Source organism: Euprymna scolopes, chromosome 40 (assembly GCF_053919585.1).
Source record: "Euprymna scolopes isolate OS-2025 chromosome 40, ASM5391958v1, whole genome shotgun sequence".
Lineage (NCBI taxonomy): Eukaryota > Metazoa > Mollusca > Cephalopoda > Sepiida > Sepiolidae > Euprymna > Euprymna scolopes.
This window is the reverse complement of record NC_136521.1, coordinates 40065880-40089894: the sequence shown is the minus strand read 5'-3', so window position 1 is coordinate 40089894 and position 24015 is coordinate 40065880. Positions and strand designations below refer to the sequence as shown.

General features: G+C 33.1%; 1 long non-coding RNA gene across 1 annotated transcript in view; it reads right to left on the bottom strand.

The window, feature by feature from the left end:
* LOC145265763 (uncharacterized) overlaps window positions 1–24015 on the bottom strand; it is a 499232-nt gene that overhangs the window by 242979 nt on the left and 232238 nt on the right. The gene's annotated exons all lie outside the window — the stretch shown is intronic.

The following is a 24015-nucleotide window of genomic DNA, read 5'->3' as shown; positions in this document are numbered from 1 at the left end:
TTATCCTAAAAGTTCTTCCTCGGTTTAAGTTGTGGACGCTTTCCTTGTATAATTTCACCATAGAACAGGCGCTTTGGCAATCTATCGTCGTCCATCCTTGTCAAATGTTCAGCCCACCTCATCTGGTTGCGTATAATCAACTTCTCGATACAAGGTACATCAGCCCGCATGGGAAGATCCACATCAGATATAAAAGTGCTCCACCTGATGCCCAGAATGTGTCTCAAGAATTTCTGGTGCACTCTCTCCATGACTTTTATGTGCTTACCATAAGTTGTCCAGGCCTCAGAAGCGTAAAGAAGAGATAGTAAAATACAAGATTGATAGACACTGATCTTTGTATGAATAGTTATACCCCTGTCAGACCATACTCGCTTCTCTAAGCCACTAAAAGCCTTAGTGGCACGCTGTATCCTATAGTTGACCTCAGCATCCATGGTTCCATGTCTGGCGAGAGTACTATCCAAATACACAAATGTGTCATCGACGGCAAGTCTCTGGTTGTTAACAAAAATATTTGGTTTCACATACAAACTACCGGGTGGAGGTGTGAACATGACCTTAGTCTTCTTAAGACTAATAGTAAGCTCAAAAGACGCACTGCCCCCCGAAAACAGATCCATGATACCCTGCATATCCCTCTCACCATGGGCCACAAGATCGGCGTCATCCGCATAAAGCAATTCACGAACCAGGTGCTGAAAGGTCCTTGTAGAAGCATGAAAACGACGAAGATCAAAGACCCTACCTGTGGTTCTGAAACGCAAACAAACACCTAGAGAAGATCCCCTAAAGGCATACGATAACATAGTTGCAAAATAAATTGAAAAAAGTGTAGGTGCTAGGATATCACCCTGCTTCACACCATTGTCAACCGATATGGGTTCCTACAGGCATCCGGTGAAGTTCAGTCGAGCCTTCATATTAGTGTGGAGCTCCCTGAGTAATCGTAGAAATTTAGGTGGGCATCCCAACCTCCCCAGAATTATCCATAGGGCAATTCTGTTCACCGTATCAAAAGCCTTAGTCAAATCAACAAAAACCTGATAAAGCGGAACACGGTGTTCAGTACATTTCTCCTGCAACTGCCGAGCAGAGAAGATCATGCCCGTGGTTCCTCTGCCCGGAAGAAAGCCACTTTGGTTTTCTGGAATGACGGATGGACAAATATACTTTAACAATCTATTGAGTAGAACTCTGGAAAATACTTTGTTAACTGCTTCCAACAAACTTATCCAACGATAACTTCCATAGTCGGTCCTGGGCCCCCTTCCCTTGTACAGTGATGTAAGAATTGCATCAACCCAATCCTGATGGTCGGGAACACCCCTCCAGACATCACCCTACTACTGGTTTCACAGTGACAAACTGAAATAGTGAGATGACTGAGCAGTGGCATAGTGTGCATGTTTTATCATCACAGAGTTTTACCTCTCCGGCCGCTGGACATATACACACACATACACATAAGCAAGCAAACATGCATATGTATATATATATCCCTAGTTCTCACAATATAGTATCCCTCCAGAATTTGAGAGGGGGGCTAACAGGTACTACACCTTGCCCAAGGATGATCTGAAACCATGCAAGGCAGAGGCGGTCATCTCCCTGAGGTAGTAGGTTACCCGCATACCCATTTATATATATATATATATATATATATATATATATATATATATATATATATATATATATATATATATAAGGGGGAGAGAGAAATAAATGTTAATATAGAATTATAATTATTTTTATTGCTTTGTATTGTTCGCTACAGAACATTGATTATATTGTTCATTTATTAAAATTAGCTTTGTATAATTCTCACATCATTCGATATATGAACCGGCGGACGAAGTTGCCCCCTGGAGAATCAATTGTTTAAGAATCGCTCAGTTCATGGCTTTTACACTAGTCAATAATAATTCGAAATGGTGTCTATTTCTATTATTTTGAATTGTTTTTTGTAGAAATTGATCGCTCCTCTAGTAACACGGGTGGAATATGAACAACCAATCAGAAGATAGATGCAACTATATGCATCGCTGGCCGAATCAGAATACGTCAAAACGTATTGTTATTTTTAAATAAATATTGCTTTTGGAAACGTCTGTTCATGAACATTAAACATGAAAGAATAACCCCATTTTAAATCTGAGATTTTTTTTTTGTTTGTTAAACGTGCTGTTTGAACGACATTAAACCACACGATTTGTCTCTCACGTTGAAGATTTTTTTTTCTTACAAAGGAGCTACCATTTATTAAGGTCCGGGGGTCACTCAAGGATGAGGATTAATTAGTGTACAGCAGTCAATAAGAAAATGTCGTAGTAATCGTTAGTAGTGGAAAATTGGATTTCTTAAGCCGACGGCTCATCGAGAACCTTTGACGTTAGACTTGACGACAATCATAGTGTTGTCAGCTGGAAACAGTGAAACGGATGAGAGTTTCACAGACTTTCAGTTCTAGGAAAGAAACTTTGCTCATGGAATCTAGGCACAGATAAAGATCGTTTAGGCGCATATAAAGATTGTGGGAAATAATAGTGATTTCTGCTAGACGGGTGTTATATAAGGGAGGAACCATAGATTGGAGCTCAGATGAGAACCTGCCATAAAATTATGAACAAATTAGAGGCAGGCTGGCAATGCCTCTTCTGTGGGGAAGAGGGTACAGAGAAGAGAAATAAGCATCCCGTACTTGGCTATGAAATCTATTTTGAACATTACCAAGATTAGATAATCTGCTTCTAGCAGCTCCTGACCAGATGTGGCAACGGTACGCTTTCCAAGGACGTATTTGGCTTTTATGACGGTAGAGTATTGCATAGTTTTGCATGCACTTTTATTCACCCCGAACAAGTCATATTACCACTTAGGATCCTGTTTACAGGAGACTATGCAAGACGCTGAGAGAGGTCTCTTTTAATTACATTTAAACTTCTGCGTGTCAGTGAGGGAAGCAGGTGATATTAAAATGATAATAAAGTTTAACAGCTCCAAAAAAGAGGTAATTAAAATAGAAGACATGCGACATCTAGAGACCTTTGCATTGAACGGGTAGACACACACACACACACACACACACACACACACACACACACACACACACACACACACACATATATATATATAATCGAGTAAGAGATGCCTCGTGCTGCGGGGTTCGAATCGTCCGACTGGTGTTAATCGTGACACCCTGCACTGAAGATTCCTGAAAGGATGAAACACTAGTGTCTGTAGGTATTTAATTATTATAGTAACAAAAAATATTATTCGTTTCTTATCGTCGAGAACTTTCAGTTGAATTAAAAGTCGGTCAATTTAGCTCTTAAGCATAGATCATCGTATAACGATTAGATCACTCTCTGACTGACGTAAATGAACATTTAAAATTAAAATGTTTAAATTCAACGGTGTTTCATGCGGTTAATAGTAGCCGAATTGATACGGTCTTCGCTAATTTGATTTTTGTTGAACTCGGGAATCTTTTTATTAAACTTGAAATCTGCACTTTAGGACGGACCACTTTATTTTATCCATGAATATAGCATGTTGACGTTCAGCCAGTCATGAAGGAGTACAAGTTTTAAGTATTATATTATTGGAATTCATTTTTGATATGAGTATTATATATAATATAATCTGTATGGTTCCAGATAAGAATTGTCTGAAGATAGCGGTTTCAATCCTATCCAAAGCTGGCCAGAGGCTTACTTGGCCAAAACGTGGTGAAACGACAACTATGGATGGCAGTAATTGCGTGGAATGCAGTTAGAGGAGTCGGAGTTCCTATCACGTCGCAGTTACCACTTAACGAAGGCCAGAGGAATAGTTTGCCGAAACGCTGTGAAACATCATCTAAGAAAGATGAGGATAATAGTTCGCAATAAAATAAATTAAGTTTTCAGTACTTCAAAATCTTGTTATAACTGACAGGCAGCCGTAGGAAAGAATTTTCGTTCATGGAATTTTCGTTTAATTTTAGATACAAATAAAAAGTCTCAGAATTGAGACATAGAATTAAACGCTCAAGCAAAGATATTAACTCACCATTCTTTTGCCTGGAAAGTGAATAAAACTATATAAAATACAATCAGTGCTCTTGGAAGTGAATGCATATTCGTTCAAACAGGTTCCAAAATGATCAGGAACAAGATGAATTCCAGATGGACAAAGGTCAACGACGCATGAAAATAAGGTATGTCGAAAATACATGTAGGACACACACATACCCCCCCCCACACAATCACACACACGCGCGCGCATATCAACATTTAGACGATCTTAGCATTGAAACATGAATAGACTGCAACAACATAACTTACGGATGAGATAGTGAAGAACCACCATAGATATTTAATGACACGTACACACATTCCATATGGACCGTCCGTTGCAAGTACAATCTCTGCTTGGTGATATGATTACACAAAAAATTACAGTCCAATGTGGATGCCTAAACCCTGCACCAAAGAATAGCCAAATAATTTACCATATTTTAATGATCGCACCGAGTACTTCCCTATTCTGAATACGACCTTTTTTATTTACTGTGAAAGTCACCTAAAATCATTTGTAGAAAGTCGTTCGGCAGAAGTTCAATCGCCGATTTCTTTGCCAAAATTACATGACTACAATTTCCTCTTCCAAATGCTGCATTCATGTAACCTTCGATATGTGTTAGTAAAATGAAATATTCCGATCGGAATATTGTATTAGCTTAATGACCTTCTCCCTCAAAGTATAATGGTTCGCAAATACATGTACTCTTCTAAAGAGAGGAGATTAATTCTTTGTTCGACAAGTAGTCGACGATCGTTTTGGCACTGTGTGTAACGGCATCGTCTATGTATTGAATATTGCAAATCAAACAAAGAAACGTCATATAACTTCTTTGTACTCAACCCAAAATTACTTCAAACATTCAAAGAGATCAATGCAAGCACCAAATTCTATAAAAGTCTTATATAAAAATACACTAAGAGCATTGCGTTCTCGTGCGTACGTTATCATCATTTACCTATTTCGTTAATGATGAGATCTGATCACTGAAGATAGAATGGGATCAAAAGGTTTTGTGTTTATATTTAATGCGATTACACTACGTTGTTGAACGTGAAATTCGAATTAACCGTCTTAAAATTTAATTCATCGTATACATAGTAGAAGTAATCCTAGGTGGGTTGAACTAGCTTCCTCCTAATGTGGAAGTGTCATGAAGATATCAAATTCAGTAGCAGGTCCTAGTTGTATGTATATCACAGTAAGGAGAAATAGCGACGTTAGTTTTTTTTCTTTTTTTTTGCAGTTCTTGCAAAGAGGTCTCGACATCTTCCTAAATAGGGCGCCTGGTATTCACAAACGGTGAACGCTATAATACTGACAAGGTTCAACGTTGCTTATCTAACGAGAAGCAGTGTTTTAACAGGATTATGTTGTATTATCGTATTATCGTCTTGAACCTGGCATGATCACATTTACACATCGGTACTCACCAGATCACTGTTGTTAAGCAATCTCTAGATGATAGTGAGAATGCGGTTTACAGAGAGAAGAGAGAATGAACCTCCAGTAAAATTAGAGACACAGGAACAGCTATTTAAAAAAAGGTTCAGGGATGAAAACCAGTAAATATTAGTCCGAGCATGCGATACTAGAAAATTGCATAGAGAAATTTTATGGGCATGTGTTGTTTGAACCGGGTGTCCAATCTTTGTATCATCCTTCAAGCGTAGGTCAAATTGCAAGAATATCATTATAAATATATAATAGAATCATAGTTTTGAGGAAGAACAACTTTTAGAATCAACATCATGTTGGTCATTTTATTCTCAAATTCATTGTCTTAAGTAAATACAGTATATATATATATATATATGTATATATATATATATATATATATATATATATATATAGCCATATAAAAGTGAGAATGTGTGAGGACAATTCTTAACCTATATACTCAACAGTGTTTTTATTTAAAGACGTGGAATTTTTGTATATAGTGACTTTAGACATGAGAAACGTTTTTTGGTCAGTTTTCCTCTGGAAAACTCGGCTGCTTATGGGTCAAAATTGAATAATTGGCACGGGGATTATATCTGTTTGTAAACTGTTTCACGAATGCGCATACGTGAAACGTTGACATGGCAGATTCCTTATGTTAAATATAAGTAGTCTGAAAACACTTTCTTAAGACCGTGTAAAGATAGTCTAATAGATATCGTACTTGTCTCACTGTTTTTATATTTTGTTTTCTATCTCAGATTGAGTATTTTTTTACTTACAAGAAGTATCTCTCTCTTTCTCTCTCTCTCTCTCTCTCTCTCTCTCTCTCTCTCAGGCAGTCGGTCGATTTCGACGATGACGCGGAGGTCGGTGAGTGTCCGAGTCGAAGATGCGATATGAGTCCGATCGGAGCTCCGAAAACCGGCCGCAGATGTGACACACGATGGCAGGAAATCCGTGTAGTGGCGCCCGCAGTCGCGCTCCGTACTCCAATCGCCTGAATGCAGAGATCACGCTGCGGCTTCCAGCCCATCAACCCTGCCGGTACGCCCTCACTTCATCGCCACATGGCTTGCACCTCTCTCCCAGCATAGCCAAAGTAGGAATAAACAGCTTGCCCAGTGCTGCTAGCATCCTCTCCGCTGAAAACAAAAGTACAGAGGCAAAGACGGACCAGGACAGCCTGCACACATGCAATCATCTGCATCCGATAACTGAGGTAGACCCGAGTCGAGTTATACATCACCCTTGGTGACCTCGTCGTCACTGCGGTGCTGGTTCATCCGCTGCGCAAGCCATTGGGATTTCTTCCTCATCTGCCATGAGCATCGGTGAACATGCTTGTGTTTCTGTGACCTTAAATAAGGGAGCTAGTGGGTACTACACCTTGCCCAAGGTTGACCCAGCACTACAATGACTAAAGGGTAGTGACATTCTCCCCCAAACCCCGGAGATCCCGCACCAGGGCCTCGTTGCCGGATGTAGTTTTACGTCTTACCTAGGAGTAAAGAATTATACTATTTAGAAAATGCATAATAGCAGAGTGCACATTTCTCAGTTTCTTTCCGTTTTTATTTACTTAATTGATTTTTTAAAAAAAGTTAACCTTATGTTTAATGCCAGATAATCCTCCGGATATCCGCTAGTATTTTATAAAACAACAGCCATGTTCGATCATTTCCATTGCCAAATTTTTATTTGCTTTCCGTTTAACACATAGATTACAACAATTGCCGTAATTTTTAACTATCTCTAGAGAATTTTATTATAAAAAGAAAATGGTATGTGATTTTTTTTATCTACAAAATTATTTCGGCCCTAATCTCGGTATTGCTAAGAGCTTTCCTGTGTCTTAATTCTAATAAAAGGATCAACGATGTCTTTGAAGTCATACTAAATCAATGCTTTAATTAATATAATAGGAGCGTTACAAAAGTAATACCTCTTTTTTATACCGCCTGAATGGATGGGAGGGCGTTGCAAATTCCATTCTTTTAATATATGAATTTATGAATTCATGACCTGAAAGTTTCATTCTTTTGTTGCAAATACTGACGGCGTGTGACTAAAAAAGCTACCGTTAAACGAGCATCACAATGTAACAGAGTGCGGACACATATGCAAATGCATATGAAATGGCAAATGGCGTCATTATAAGGAAAAAGACAATAAAAAGAAAGTAACACATTAGAAAAGACCATCACGTTAGAGACGTGGGCGACGTCACAGCCGTAACGAGAAGTCAAGCGTGATAAGAGAAATAGGAAATAATTGTTGTTACAAGAAAAAGTGAGTGATTATTTGTGTAGCATTAGCGGGGTGGGATTTTGTTTGCTGTGATTATGTCTCATTATTATTATAACTATTATTATTATTATTATTACTATTATTATTATTAATATGTGTTTATTTATTACGTGTCTATGTATGTGTTTGCTATATCGCTAGCATGTATATATATATATATATATATATATATATATATATATATATATATATATATATATATACAATGATAAAGTCACCATATCTTTTTTGCTGTCTGTTTTCCTTCTCTGATCGATTCTTCCCGTCACTGGTCGATGCTCTAAAGGACATCTGACGAAAAGAAAACGCCAATTTTCTGGCATGGATTACTTTACTTTACGGGTGAACTGGAGATAAACTTTCTTTTTGGCTTTTCCCTGTTCTTCGACGAATTTTTGACGTCTTGATGCCAATTTTCGTTAAATAGTCTGTGACAAGGATGAAGCACCCTTGAGACAAACTTCGCAAAAATGTTCCGCCTTTTTCAATTCCTCGCAAAAAATGTGTGTGCACAGTTCCCTCACTGACATCAAACTGTGTACGTATTGTCTCTATCGATATATGAAGGTGCTAATCTAGTAAAGTCTTTATTTTAGCCAACCAATCGTGGTGTTCTGACTTCCTTACTCCTCCCACTTCTCTCTTATCATACCCCACTGACCCCCTGCCTTCCTTGAATCTCATATACCTCTCAAAAACTGATGCTCGATCAATGAAAGATAATCCAAAAGTAGACTGAATCATCCCATATGCTTCCGTGGCATTTTCCCAAGTTCAAAACAGAATTTTATTGCATATCGTTATTCTAAAGTCTCCACGCATTCAGATTGCATTTTTCTGAAATCCACTAGCTGTGACAATTAGGCTTTTGCATGATGTATTCCAATTCATCTAGTTATTTATTTGAAACAACATTTTTAAAAATCTGGCAGTTATCGCATAAGTTGTCTAGGTAACACATGCTGAGTTTCGAGCGTCTACAATTTTTAATGCCTGTTCCAACAAAAAAAAAATGTCTGGAAACGTATTCATGGCATCTGGTATATGTATATTCACATACACACTCACGTATACATACATATATACACGCATATATATATATATATATATATATATATATGGTCAAATAGTCTGTGACAAGGATGAAGCACCCTTGAGACCGTATAAATATATATATATATATATATATATATATATATATATTATATGGCACAGTCAAGACACATAAACCCGATTTCCCTCTCCGACCTATTATATCCCAAATTCCGACTCCCATCTATCGCCTAACAAAAACACTAAATGAACTTATCAGCCCATATATTCCTAGTAAATATAGCGTTAAGTCCACACACGAACTAATACAAATATTAAAATCAATGCAACCTGAAAACAAAATAATTTCTTCCCTTGACGTAGAAAGTTTATTTACAAATGTACCTGTAGTAGAAACAATAGATATAATTATCAAGAACATTTATAATAATCCATCACTCCCCCCACTTAAAATTAACAAAAGAGTTTTAAAAAAATTGTTACTAATTTGCACTACAGAAGTACCCTTCTATGACCACAATGGTAACATTTATACTCAAATAGACGGTGTGGCAATGGGATCAGTCCTCGAACCAACCCTAAGTGAATTCTACATGGCTGACTTAGAGAACAAAATATTTAAAAACAACATAAAACCCCCAATTTATGTACGCTACGTGGATGACATTCTCATTTTAGCTGAAAATAATGAACAGATACACCAATTACAGCACCTCTTTCAAGAAAATTCAATTTTAAAATTCACATTAGAGTTAAATAATAACAATAAAATTCCATTTCTTGATGTCCTTATTGATACGTCTAATAACACTTGTAATACATCTGTATATAAAAAACCAACTAGCATAAACTCTGGCCTCCTGAACTTTAAAAGTGAGTGTCCACAAAGGTACAAAATAGCCATAATAAAAAATTTACTAAATCGTGCTAAAATGATATCCTCCACAAAAAAAGCATTGCTAATTGAAATAAAAAACATTAAACAAGTACTCATCAATAATCATTTCCCCAATTACATTGTTGATGAACAAATAAAAAAAATGCTACAATCTTCCGATAACCAGAATAATAATGTTAGCCAACACCGCAATGCAAACCCCATTAATATATTTTACCAAAATCAAATGACGCCTAATTTCAGAATCGAAGAAAATGCAATAAAAAATATTATACGAAGATACTTGACGCCTGTTGACAGTAATTTTAAAATTAAATTTATTATCTATTATAGGAAATTTCGAACACAAAACCTTGTGGTTAAAAACAACTCTTCACCGGCGATAAAAACGTTGGACCAAACCAATGTAGTGTATAAATTTAAATGCTCTATTGGAGAATGTAACTCCAAAAATAATACATACATTGGGCATACAACAACAACGTTGTCCCGGCGAATAACTATGCACCTTAACGACACAAGCGCGATTTACAAACATTTAAAAAAAGAACATAGCTGTCCCCCCTCCAATGTTAGAAAGGTCCTCGTTGACAACACAAAAATTATACAACGGGAAAATAATGTAAAAAAATTAAAGATTCTTGAAGCGTCGTACATTAGAACTCTTCAACCTAATATAAATGACATTGCATTTCAAAAAAGCAGTAACGTTCTGAAATGTCTTGCGTAGTCCGTGTTGGACGGACTTCGTACATGGTGTCTACGAACTTGCTGGTTTTAACACTCGAATTTTTAATCGACTTTTATTCTTAATCGACTTTTATTTTAACTCATCACTGAATATATATATTTTAGTTTTCATTTTTAATCCTCATTTTCGCAATCCTGTATTTTTAACACCTGACGATGATTCGTGGACGAATCGAAAGCGCTCGTAACAGCAACATGTATGGATCCTTTATTAATATTTTTGATTTTGAAACAAAAAAGACAATACGAAAAATTGAAAAATTAAAAAAAAAGAATTATAAGACAAAATGTCTCCGTTGTATTTAATAATATTTGCTTGAATATATATATATACATATATACGCGCATATGTATATGTATATATACATATATATACATATATATGCATGTGTATATACATATATATATGCACATATATATGCATATATATGAACATATATACATATATAAATATGTATACATACATACATACATATATATATACATACATATATATATATATTTATGTATATATATGTATATATACATATATATGTATACATACATATATATATATGTATGTATATATATGCATATATATACATACATATATATATGTATATATATGTGTGTGTGTGTATGTATATGTACATATGAGAATACTGAATTGTTGACGCGAAAGGCCTGTGCATAATCTGTTGAGACGAGACAATGAATTTGGTGTTATGAAGATTTTTTTGTGCTATCAGCTAGTATAATAATAATTAAGAGTCCTTATATACTTTCATCCTTACTATGGACCGAAGCAATTATACGTAAGTTCTGCCAATAAACTCTAAACTTTATAAATTCTCAATAAATTGAGTATCCACTTCCTAATAAAGTGGTACATTATTTCCATATATAATAAAATGACTGCAGAAATTACACTCACGACCAACAGCGGATGCCACATGCAAATTCAATTATCTACGCATATAGTCACCATCTTCAGTAGTTTTCGCACACAATTATAGACACATTTAGGTGTTATAATGAAATATTATATTGCATCCTAGGGGCAACAACATCACAATCGCAACTTCTTAAAAGGAAGGCTTCCTATTTTTTCTCTAAATACTATAATCCTTCCAACTTAACTACTCGACACCGGGAAGAAGATTGTACGCGTACACCCTGTTTAAGTGGGCCATGCATACACAGGTATACTATTAACGTTTACGTAGTAAGAATACAAAATAATAAAGTCTCTCCCAAGAAAGTTGATTGCCTGCTAATTCTATTAGTCCAGAATTAGATCATTATAAACGAACACTTCAGAAACTTTACAATATGGTGTCGCTATCTACAGAAGGCAACAGTACTAAAACTAAACAAATGCAAACATAATAATCGCTCAAAGACAGAAAAATTAAATACTGGTAACCTGAAAATTATCTTAAGGTTTTATAAATAATGGCTTATTTTGTTTTAATAATTCCGCATGCTTAAGTAAAAAATTAATTATTTCTTTCTTTCTTTCGTTGTGATCGTCGCCGTCAAGATGTAAACAACATACGGATATAGTGTTTTGCAACTATTACCTACTTACATACCTAACAAATTATTACCAGATGATGTAAAGCTCAAATTTAACTGGATATACTTTTTAGCATTATTGCGGCAATATACCTGCCTGATGGATTCTGAGAATACACTCTAACGAAAAAAAAATGCAATTCTCTTCAGGAGGCAACAAGTAAAAAAAATAAATACAAATATAATAATCGCTCAAAACACAGAAAATTAAATACTGATAGCCTTAAAATTATCCTAAGGTTTCATAAATAACGGCATATTCTTTTTAACAATTCAGCATATAAACATACATGCATAAGTAAAAAATATACAGGTCTTTTAACAATCGATTATCGCACAGACATAAAGAATTAAATCAACTTGCAAATATGATGCAATTCTAAAAAAAAAAACAAAAAAAAAACTAAACATTAAATACTGGAACCTACGGTGAGCTCTTACAACAGGTTTGAGAATTATTGGCATTTTAATACGCATTGCTAACTCTTCCCTTGCGCAGACGGAACTAACATAAAATGTAAACAAACGGGCGGAACACTCTCTAAATGTTAACACAGCAATGGGAATGAAAATATAAACAAAATACCTCCCCTCCCCCTATAAAGCCCTGAGAAAAATTTACCGATACCAATATTAAAGTTCCTATTTTTTAGCATTTTCGAACTTTTAATGATGCTATATATTTTTTTTTTTTTTTTGCTTTTTGCGGGGTGGGACATTTACTATTCTTTTTGCCGATTTGGTTTATTTTTACATTTTTGACCGATTACCTAGGCTTTATCATGCCGACACTTTCTTTTTAGAACTGATTATACGCTTACACATAAATTAAAACATCAAAATATTATGCAGGTAGGTTAATATTAGATTAGAAACAGTTATTTGTTATATATTTGTTCGTTTTTTTACCTCTTTTATTTTGTGTGGAGTATTTTATTTTATTTTATTTTTCTGACCTATTATCGATACGTCACATACAGTTCTTTGATGGTTTTTGTTATACATGAATGTTACCATGCTGGAATGATTGCGCTATTATTTAGGAAACCCATTCTTCACAAGCAGAAGGAAGAGTGTTTTGCATCTTACAAGTTAAAAAAAGATCACCTAAAACTGGAATTTATTTTAATACTATTTGTGGATGATTTGATCCCCCCACAAAAAAAAAGAAGAGGAAGGCTTGAACAACAAACCGAATAGCAAGTACTACTTTTTCCTTATTTGTCTTAATGTTGACGATGAATGCTCTAAAAATGAACCAGTAATAAGGTGTGCTAGAGCTACTTTGAAAAAAAAATGCTTGCAGTATACCGAGAAGGAAAACGATGGCCGACTTGAAAAATACTTTCATAGGTAGAAAGCCGTTATATACCACCGATTTCGATCTCTCTTAAGAGTTAATATACAGTGAAAATCCTTAACTTTGAAAACTTCTGTTTTTACTTTATATTATTTTTCTAATGGACTATTTTCATATTTTTTTACGGAATACTGAGTTAGGCATGACAAATAAGTACGTAACAATGTTTTTTCCATTAAATGTTTTTTTAGAATCCTCCAATACCTGCAAGTTATCAGCCCAAACCAACTCTAATCACCAGTAACCAACAATGCTTAATCTCACAGACAGTGGCTTCCACTAGCTGCAACTGGAAAAAAATGTTCAACACTAAAAGCCATATTATTTAATTTGGGTCACGGTCGCCAGTGTCCGCTATTTTTCAGGGACGATATTGGCTACCAATAACAACCGTTCTTTAATTTGTTTTCCGAGGGGAGTGTCACGCTTCCACCGGGCAACGTCAGTTTAGGCGTCCTGCTAGTAAAAATATTTATAAATCTAGTATTGCACAATTGAACTGCTCAACTATATAATTATTATTACGAACCATTACATATGAAATCCTAACTTGTACGCAGGTATTGTAAATAAAACCTTTATTTTTATAGATGAATAAGAAAATGAGGGTATTTTCTTGGTAAAAATGCATATTTTTAAGAAATATTTGAAGCTGTAGTAATCTATATAATTATAAAACTCAAATGACCTTGTAACGATGTATGTAACCCACTTTCCGGTTTACGACATCCGGTTGCGCATAAACATTAACGCATAACAGCGTAAACAAATAAACACAAATCGCTTCTTTTGCAGATCTTGACCTGCGCACTGAAATATTAACGTTTTTATTTCGAAATCATTATTTAACATGGGAAGAGTGGGGTTTAAAATAACTTAAACGTAATACAGAAATGGACGATGTAAAAAAAAAGCAGACATTATTAACAATTGTGTATTGGGATAATTTAAACGCGAAAAAAAAAAGAACAACTGGGATGCTGAAATATAAACGTTATTATTTCGAAATTATCATTTAACATGGGAAAAGTTGGGTTTAAAATAACTTAAACTTAATACAGAAATGAACGATGTAAAAAAAAGCAGATACATCAAAATTTGAATGTTACTATAATATTATGATATCTGTTCAGTGCACATTTACGTATAAGTGTGGCCAACCACTTATAATTCAGTAACTGTAATTTTTTTTTAAATAATTAATCATAATAAACAGAACGCCTCATAGAAATCTATCTATATTCTTTTTTCATTTTAATATACTTTCATAGAAATGTTTCTGTTACGTCAAAAAAAAACTATTTTCTTTACATCACAAGTGTCACACTCGCTCGTACATGAATTACATAGCTAATATAACATACTGACCCAATGGGTCACGGGTAGCCTAGTTCATTATAGATCTATAGGAAAATAATTTGTGTTATTTGTGTATGTAATATTTTAACACTCGCAGGCATCGTATAGTCACCTAAGCGAGGGAAATATTATTATTATTATTATTATTATTATTATTATTGTTGTTGTTGTTGTTGTTGTTGTTGTTGTACATAAATGCAGATGTTATAAAATGGATAATATTGAGAGAAAATGTTGATAAAAAGTAAAATTGGAAAATGAAAATGTAGTTGAGTCGTAATCATAATATATGTATTAGTGGGCTGGAAATGCCAGAGTAGAAAACCGGAGCAGCTAAATTGAAGCTGTCTGCCAGGACATTGTATATACGAATGTTGACAAATTTGAGCATATTTTATTGGTTTGAAAATATGGGTTCGTTTTTACAAATCCTCATGAAAATAAAACTATCGAATAGTGTAATAATCTTCAAAAAGCCTGCAAATTTTCATCTAGTTTCCTCTCATAGTACCAACATCACGATCATTTCAATATGCAATTTGACTACCAGTAGAGATACATCCATATAGATGTACCACCATTTCTTTTTTGGCAAATTTTATGTTCAAATTAAGACTCGTTGGAAAGGTAATTAACCGTAATTATGCATAAAGTTGTACAACATTTGCGCTTACGGTGGCACATAAATGGGGTCATCTATCATCCAGAGTCTATATTTGGCACGTTTTTACAGCCTATAAAATGTGAAACAAATATGTCCTTTATAACTGAAATATAAATATATAACTAAAATGAAATGGGTGTATTTTGTTATACAATTTATTGACTGATTATATGTGTTAATTATTGTATGATGTGTTTTCTTCAGTGTGAGAGGGTTAACTTATATATATATATATATATATATATATATATATATATATATATAGTCAGTGTGAGAGGGTTATACGGGTTAACAGTGTGAGAGGGTTATATATATAAATATATATATATATATATATATATATAAGTTAACCCTCTAACACTGACTATATATATACTAGCGGGGGTACCCGGCGTTGCCCGAGTGTTTGTTTCCGGGACGGGGGGGGGGTTAAAAAATGGTATGGTAGGTAAGTAGGAAGGATCAAACCCGGAGTCATGAGTAAAAGTAGGAAAATAAAGTGTGAAAAAGAACAAAACATCTGCAACGTTAACAGTTCGGCCAGCAATAAAAGTCCATTCCAGTTGTTTAGGAAAAAAAAAAAAAAAACGACTACGGTAGGTCGGCGCGAACGTGAAAATATAATGTGAATTGTCCAGCACGCTAACCACTACGCCACAGAGAACTGCAGCTTAGTTCAGTGATTTTAAATAACTTCACATGAAAGAACTACGAAGCCAAACCGGTGTTCTCTTCTCAACTGTTCCTTGTGAACGATCCCCAAACGGTGTTAAGTGGTGGCAGGGGGAGGAGGAATTTATTAGAGAGAAAATATTTTACCACTTCCATTGATCTTAAACGATTTTGGCCGTGACTTCTCAGCAGAAAAAGTATAGAAATCTAAGATTATCGAGGAATTTGAGAAATAATAAGCCTATAACACACCTCAGATATTGTTCTGCCATTTGTGCATATTATATTTGCATGAAATATCTTGATTTTTAATCCTATTAATGTCAAAATCAGACGGGAAAAAATGAGTTCATTTTATTTATATAGAAGATAGAAAGAAAGAATAGAAGAAGAAGAAGATAGAAGAAGAAAGAAGAATAGAATAGATAGAAGAAGATAGAAGAAGAGAAGAAGAATAGAAGATATATAAGTGAACCCTCTCACACTGAAGAAAACACATCCTACATATATATATATATATATATACACATATATATATATGTATATATATGTATATATATAAATATATATATGTATATATATGTATATATATATATACATGCTGTTATGTTAAAATATGTGTTTTCAATTATATTTCACTCTTTGTGTATACCAATTATTTTTTGTTTAGAAACTCAATGTATGTTAAATATTAAAACAGAGCACATAAAAAATAACTGTATAGTTACATTCCAAGGCCTAAATATATATTTTTAATGCAAAACAATGTAAAAATTTTGCTACATTTGTTAGGGATCGGTTTCGTTACGCAGAAACAACGGTTATTATAGCGTGCATATACTCTTCAGAAAAATAGAAATTATTTTCTTAGATAGAAAAAATGCATGACGATATAATGCTGCAAGAAAAAAAGTTAATAGAAGTTTCAACATTGCATCTTAGTTCACATTGTCATATATATTTCATAACTTAATACACACACAATCGCGCGAGCGCACCCCTAATCGATTGTATTCCCTTATTGAATAAATGAACCAATCTATATCCATCAATATATAGTTCTGTGTCTTCATGTCACACTCCTATTGTTTTCATATATAAGCTCCAAAGATACTTGTTGAGCTTTTAATGCCCAGATAAGTCTCCTCTCATAGAATTGAGCTCGCTCTTTTCCTCTAACGCTCTAAGCTATGTATATATATATATATATATATATATATATATATATATATATATATATATATATATATATATATATATCACATTATCTGCTTGCTGGTTTTGGGGAGTATGGAGCCACCCTTCCTTGCGGGCTTTAGGAAATGTGGAGCCACCCTTTCATTTGCTCCCAGGTCCAATCTGACTCGGAGTGGTAATACCTGTTAGGGTCCAAACTATGGGTTAAATAGAAACCGACTTGAAAACAACAAATATATTCTATTAAATTTTTTTCTTCAAAATCTTTGAAGTCGGCATTAAATAACCCAAAAAGGGTTGATATGCCGTAAAGCAAAATCAACCAACCAACCAACCAACCAACCAACCAACCACTATCTAAGCCAGGTTTCTTTTTTCGATCATTATATTAATCATTCTACCCATAACAAAATAAATATTTTGTGAAATTCCGTTTTCTAATCTAACAGAAAAACGTAATAAAATTAATCATTAAGTAAAGGTCGACCGTTAATGCACAAGGCGCATTCGCGTTTAAATAAATCCAATTAATGAATTAGACACGCATCAGATTAAATTTATTAACGAATTTATGAGCGTTTAAAAAAAAATCTATGTATAAACAAGGAAAAAGGCAAACATCGAATAGGGACTTTTTTTTTTGGTGTTTTTTTTTTAAATTTACGCCTCTTCGTGACCCACCAATGGAACCTTCCCAAGCAGAAAATTAATTTAACGCTTTATTCCGTGTTGAACTTTCAGCCATTTCTAACCGGCATTAGGGAACTTGAAAGTTTTTTGACTTGTAACGTTAATATTGTCGATATAGGGTTACCAAGAATGCAAATGCGGTTTCTAGATTTATTAGCCGTTGTTTATGAGCAGCGTGCTTTCTAGCAAATGATTTTGCGAGAGCATATAAGTTAAAGAAGGTCATATATATATATATATATATATATATATATATATATATATATATATATGAGCAAACAGTTAATGAAATATGTTAAAAAACACTTTGAAATGAGTTGAAAACATATTTAATTTGAAAAGGAAACACTAGATAAATGGATAGTCCTTAATCCGCGGAGTTTCGAAGAAATACTCTCCTTCTCATCAGAGGGTAGGAACCAGCAAAATACAGGATCGGATCTTGCATGCAAAAGTATTTGATGAAACAACGAGTAAGTCAAAGATCTTACTTGAAAACAAAATAAGTTAAGCAGAGTTTTATAGTTATGTCTCGGAAGTAGAGTGAAAAGCACATCTTATTTTTCTTTTATTAATATTATTTTTTCCTTGTACACATTTTTTTTGTGAATTATTCCATGGATTTCTGCCTTTGGATTATTATGGACCATCTTCTTCCAATTACGGGATTTCTTTGGATTTTACTTGTACAAATGGAAATTCTTTTAACTTTCTTGAAGTTTTACAGTTGGATTTTACCGTCACTAGATTTTTTTTTATCTTCGAACAGACAATCCATTAATGTGTAATCACCTTTTTCTTTACCATATTCCCTCTACTTAACTTATTTTGTTTTTTTGTTTTCAAGTAAGATCTTTGACTTATTTGTTGTTTCATCAAATACTTTTGCATGCAAGATCCGATCCTGCATTTTGCTGGTTCCTACCCTCTGATGAGAAGGAGAGTATTTCTTCGAAACTCCGCGGATTAAGGACTATCCATTTAACTAGTGTCTCCTTTTCAAATTAAATATGTTTTCAACTCATTTCAAAGTGTTTATTAATATATTTCATTAATTGTTTGCTCATGTTATAAGCTCTATTTCCTATTTGGTATTATCGAGCTTTTATATCTGGCTGAGATAAGTTTATAAATATTAATCCTTTAATATTTATAATTTACTTTAATTTTACCATCTTGGATCATTTTGTTAAATTCAATTGTAATTTTCATTTTATATATATATATATATATATATATATATATATATATATATATATAATATAATATAAAGCTGAATGTCTGTGTGTGTGTGTGTGTGTGTGGTCACGATTAGGCTCCTATATGGTTGACTATTTAAAAAAAAACTGATTACATATACTGATAGAAGCTGTATCGATACACAGAAATAGGTATGTTTGATCTGGAAGAGCAGTGGTTCATTAAAATTATGGGGTCTGCGTTCGCGCCTGGTCTACAAAGTATGGAAATAAAAAATTAAAAAATTAAAAAAAAACGTTTACAAGTGTTTTTGATATGGATGTGCATAAGAACACTTTGATCAGTATGTTTTAACTTAAATAGGGATGGTATAATAAAAATGTGCGGTCTTCGTTCACGCCTGCCCGTCATAGAATGGAAATAGGCACAGGCTTAAATAAAGACTTTTCATATCTGTCTGTGTAGTATACTTTGAAAATTATGTTTCTGTTTGAAGAAATATGGTATAATAAAATTATGGGGTGTTCGTTAGCACCTGACCGCCATAGAATAGAAATATGTCACAAAGTTTAACAAGTTTTTTTTTTAAATATAGATTCACAGAATATTGTGATAAGTGTTTCAGTGTGAATATGTATGGTATAATAAATTATGGGGTTTATCTATTTTATTTTTACTTTCCTCATATTTTGCCTGTATGTCGATGACTACAAATATATATATATATACATATATATATAATATATAACCATATATATATTTATAAAAATATATATATTTATATGAATATTTATTTATAGAATATATATATTTATATAAATATATATATATATAAATATCTACATATTAAAATTCATATATATATATAACATTTTAGTTATTTAAAAATTTATGACGTGAAATGTTTAAATTTCAAATAAAAAGACTTTTATTACTCTACGTAAGACAAAGAATACATTTAAAACATTATAACTCATTATCCTATAGGATTTCGATGACTACCACCTCTTCAGAGTAGATAATATTAGCAAATAGCTATAATTGTTTACACCTAAGTTGCTAAAGTCAGTGAGTAATGGAAACTCAAAATTAAAAGCTGTTTACGTATTTAAATGATAAATATGTACATATATATACATGTATATATATATATATATATATGCATACATATATATATATACATATATATAGATGTATAGGTAATCTCCAAAAATACCGTTAGGGCTTACAACTTGGCCGCCAGAAGAGTCACGTGATCCGGTTGATCCAAAACATGAATCGTGCAAATGGAAAACGCAGCCTTGAAGGCAAACTTTGACAAACAATCACAATTTGTTTGTATTTAATTTTTTGTTGATATAATGTTGTTATAAAAATAGGCAAACTTTGAGAAACAATCTTATGGTGTTTTTGTTAAAACAGTGTTTATAAAAAGTATTTTATTCAGAACAAACAAGTGGTCGACTAGGTGTATCAGAATTTTAGGCGGAATTTTTACACCCCCAACAAAAAACTGAGAATAAAATATATAAAACTCGTAATTTCTGTTTTTAAAGTGGGTTGTCAATTTTCTTTATGAAATATACTTCCAAAATAAACTATTACAGTCGTTTAAAACATAATAGAAGTATTATTTTTTTTATTTTTTAAAAACAATGTTTACAAAATGTCTACGCACGTTCGTTTAAATATAAACTGTCTTTTTTTACATCATATTTTTATAACATTACATCTTAAAAAAAATGAACACCTTGTTTTAAATACCATTTTTATGAAAAACTCTGAATAAAATATTTTTTATAAACACTGTTTTAAAAAACAAACAAACTGTGATTGTTTCTCAACCAAAAATTAAATGACCGTTCTAAATAAATTATTTATTATTATGATATTGAAAAACTGTTTTTGTACTTAATTATTATGCTTGTTTGTCAAAGTTTGCTTTAAATTTGCGTTTTCCGGTTTCGTAATACGGCGATTCATGTTTTGGATCAACCGGATCACGTGACTCTTCTGGCGGCCATGTCGTAAGCCCTAACGGTATTTTTGGAGATTACCGATGTATACATATCTCTCTCTCTCTCTCTCTATATATATATATATATATATATATATATATATATATATATATATATATATATATGTATATATATATATGTATATATATCCAGGAATTCATTATTAAAAACAACAGAGATACCTTGCTTAATGATCCTTTTTTTTCATTTTTTTGATCTTTCGTAAGATTTTTTTTAACTTCAAGATGGAAGGTATTTAAAAATGTTCCATGGTTCACGCTAGCGCTTTCGATTTTTTCTTGAATCATCATCAGGTGGAGATAAAATATTAAAAATAGAAGTGAAATATATAGCTAGCAATGATAAAAAGAGTCAATGAAAAGTCGATTAAAATATACATTAACGAGTGATAAAAAACTCGATTAAAAATTAGGATGATAAAAGGTTTTACTAACATTGCCTTTTATCATCTTAATTTTATAACCGCGCAGTTTTCAACTCCAAGGTAAACAAGTTTTTGCTGAGCCTCGTGCTGAAACAATCAATTTTTCTACCATCCAACGTTACAAATGCTGTCAATATCTTATCATCTACCTGTAAAAACCAATAATCCTTATCCTCGAGTCGCCTTTGGGCCTTGATAATCAGTGGTAAGTTTGTGATGAAAAATGAAAGCGTAACTGATCAATATTATGGCAATCTACGAAAAGGTATTTTTATTATCAATAAGTAACCACTTATTAAGGCCAAAAGCTATTCGATGATGAGAATTAATGAGATGAATGGATGGATTGTCAGTTGAACGATGAAGGATATTATAAGAGAATTTAGAATGATGAATTGAATGAAAAAATGTATCACTTTTGACAAAGGATAACATAAAATAAACGCTTCTATCGAGTCGTGGGTGAAGGAAAAAGAACAATCTACTTACATTGGTCAAATAAACCTCTGAACAATGCTAATCGTGATGATCAAGTAATTAAGCGGCGGCTAAAATTATTTCATTATCGATTTTCAAATATCGATCGTTTTATTATTTAATTGGAATTCATTATTGAGATGAGTATTATTTATTAATTTTTTTGTTGCGGATTATTATTCTCATCTTTCTTATTTGTTGTTTCATGACGTTTCGGCCAACTATTTCTCTGGCCTTCGTCAGGTGGTAACGTCGACGGATAGGAACTTTGAATCTCCTGACTGCATTCTCAGCAATTTTTTTTATTTTTTACATAGGCGGCATCACTTATCAAGGCCGATAGACCACTAAAGGATACGGTTTAAAGAGTGTACAGTAGTCAAAAGGACAATATAGTAATCGATAGTAATGGAAGTTCGGTAAATTTGTTAACTTAAGTGGAACGGCTCATCAGAAACTTGTTCACGTTGGACTTGAAGACAACCATATTATAGACAGCTGGAAAGCAGGAAAACGGAAGACAATTCCACAGACGTGCAGTCCTAAGAAAGAAGCTTTGATCACTGACTTTATGCTTTGTATACATACATATATATATATATATATATATATATATATATATATATATATATGTATACATACATATGCATACATATATACATATATATATGTATACATACATATGTATACATATATACATATATATATATGTATACATACATATGTATACACATATATATATATATATATATATATATATATATATATATATATATATATATATAGTTACAGGCAGTATTTTTCTTCTGTTTCTTTCTTATTAAATTGATAAAATATTTATTGTCTATGAATTATATTTTTGATGCTGCCCACATTCACTTTAAAACCTCTTAGATTTATTTACGCTCCTTGACGATGAATTCAGAAAAATTGGAAAGTACTCGAATTTTATTCTGTTATTCGGAAGTTTTAGAATAAGAAAACTACAATTTTATTAATGATATATATACAGTGCCGGCAAAAAGAAGGTCCGCACTTGTAATTTTTTCAAAAAGCAAATTTAATCTAAATTTAATGTAACTGTTTAAATATCGTATACCACATTTGATTCGGCTTTTATTTCTATATAATTTTACCTGTTAATAGTTGGCTTTTAATTGAAATATGCTAGTGTTCACGTCAATTTAAAACAAAATACATTCAAATTGAGGAGGCAAAAAGAAAGTCTGCAGCAAAAAAATCCCTGTAAATCAGTTTTAAATATCCGGCAACAGGCAACAAAATGTTACTAATCGTATTTTTTGGTGTTTAAGGTAATACAACGTAACATTTTGGTCACATGTCACGATTTTTTCTTATTGATTGTATCCAATCGAGAAATCGGCAGCAGATTGAAATATGATGAAAAAAAAAAAAGAAACAGTACGAAAGAATGTGCAAAGGTACCAAAACACCGGCAGTGTTCGTGATCCCCTAAATCTGGTCGTACTAAAGTTACTTCTAACAGGGAAGACAATGCTATCAAGATCCGAATGAGAAACAGATTTGAAACTGCTCCCCAAATCCACCATCAGTGCAATCTTGTTAAAAAGGTCTCTCTTTCTACTATCAAGAACAGATTAAAGGAATTTAATTTGCGAGGATATGTTGCAAGACGGAAGCTAATAATTTCTGTAAAGAACAGAAAGCGCCGCCTGGACTTCGTCAGATGCAATGAAGATCAGGACTGGTTCAAAGTCCTTTTTAGCGACGAAAGCAAGTTCAGTAGGCTAGGCAGTTATGGTATACAGTACGTGCGTTGGAGGAAAGACGAAGAATGTAATTCTAGGTGTTCACTTTTAACGCTGCAAGGTGTTG